Consider the following 1,607-nt stretch of genomic DNA (forward strand, 5'->3'; position numbering starts at 1 on the left):
TTTAACCTACTTAGACCACGAAGAATTCTTCCAACACATCCTTTCTTCTATCCGATATCATACATTATATCCATCCAACGCGATCCACACCTACCTGCTGATAGCTCGACGATGGTCGCACGCATCACTCTTGCTGACATCACCAAACCCTCGTTAGAAGGACGAGGAAGACCGATACTCTATCTAGAGGTTAACGGAGCGTCTTTTGTGCTTAAGCATAGCATCATACAACTCATTCACGACCATTGCCAGTTCCACGGCTTACCAATTGACGATACCAACTCTCACTTAGGTAGATTCCTCTCCTTATCAAACTCATACAATCAAAACGGGGTTGAACAAGATGTAGTTTGTATGTATCTTTTCCCCTATTCCTTAACTCTTCATGAAAAAACCTGGTTCGAGGGGTTAGAACCCAACTCTATCACCTCATGGGAGGAAATGGCAACAACTTTCTTAATCAAGTACTTTCCCCCAGAATAAAATCAGACTTAGGAACGATATCATAAACTTTCAACAAGCATACGATGAATCACTCTATAGTGCATGGGAAAGATTCAAACATTTACTTCGAAGATGCCCGAACCACCGTCTTGAGAGCTCTGTTCAAATTTTAACCTTCTACATAGGTCTAGATCAGAACAACAAGTCTACTCTAGATGCTGTTTCTCAAGGTAACTTCATGAACTTCACTATTGACGAGGCCCAGAGATTGATCGAGGAGATGACTATGCACCATCACGATTAGAACACGAAAGAGCACATTTCATCAGCAACACCGCTTTCCGCCTCTGATCCTATCGATAATAAAACCATCAAATTTCTCTCAAAACAAATAGAAAACCTCACCAAAGAAGTTGGAGAGCTAAATAAAATCCTGCAACATGTGTCTCAAGTGAAATTATGCCAAAATTGTAGTTACCCACATCCGACCAAGGTATACGAGGCTGAATGTGAGGACTCTGTTGTCTACTCCGATAAGATCCTAGCTCATCTGCACAACCAACCTACCAAACCCACTACCCCACCAGAGACAAGTCTAGACGATGTCCTACTACGAATCATCAATATGATCACAGCAATACAAGACGCAGCTGACTTAGTCATGAGTAATCACTCGAGTAGTCTTGAAAATCAAATAAGCCAGCTAAATCAATGTCTCGATTCTCTAGGTTGTCCTAAAAATGACTCAAAGGTGGCACATAGCCAACCTTCAGTTTCTTCTAAGGAGAAGAAACTAACTAATACCCGTTCGGTAGTAGTAATTGAGTCATCACCTAAATCTACTGGGAAAACACCCATTCCATTCCCGGGCCGTCTCAAGTAAAGACATAACAAGATGAAATCTTTCAAGCTTGACGGTAAATTTTTGGACACTGTGTCTAAAAATCCTCATAATAAGAAGTATTTTAGGAAACTCCTATCAACCAAGGATAAGGTACCTGAAGTACCCAATGTCTCGCTGAACGCGGATTGTTCAGCCATTCTCTTAAATACTCTTCCTGAAAAACTAGGGGATACCGGATGATTTACCCTTCCTTGTTCTATCTACCAATCTGGTACTATCTATTCTCTCGATGACCTTGGTGCCAGCATTAATCTCATGC

At 41.3% G+C, this 1,607-nt stretch overlaps 1 non-coding gene across 1 annotated transcript; it reads right to left on the minus strand.

Annotated features, from left to right (window-relative positions):
* Nucleotides 1-487: 487 nt before the first annotated feature.
* Nucleotides 488-594, minus strand: LOC139873915 (small nucleolar RNA R71). Its single transcript, XR_011767626.1, has one exon. It is a non-coding gene; the product is annotated as a small nucleolar RNA R71 (small nucleolar RNA).
* Between the last annotated feature and the right edge of the window lie 1,013 nt (nucleotides 595-1,607).

The sequence above is a fragment of the Rutidosis leptorrhynchoides genome, chromosome 10, assembly GCF_046630445.1.
Source record: "Rutidosis leptorrhynchoides isolate AG116_Rl617_1_P2 chromosome 10, CSIRO_AGI_Rlap_v1, whole genome shotgun sequence".
Taxonomy (NCBI): Eukaryota; Viridiplantae; Streptophyta; class Magnoliopsida; order Asterales; family Asteraceae; genus Rutidosis; species Rutidosis leptorrhynchoides.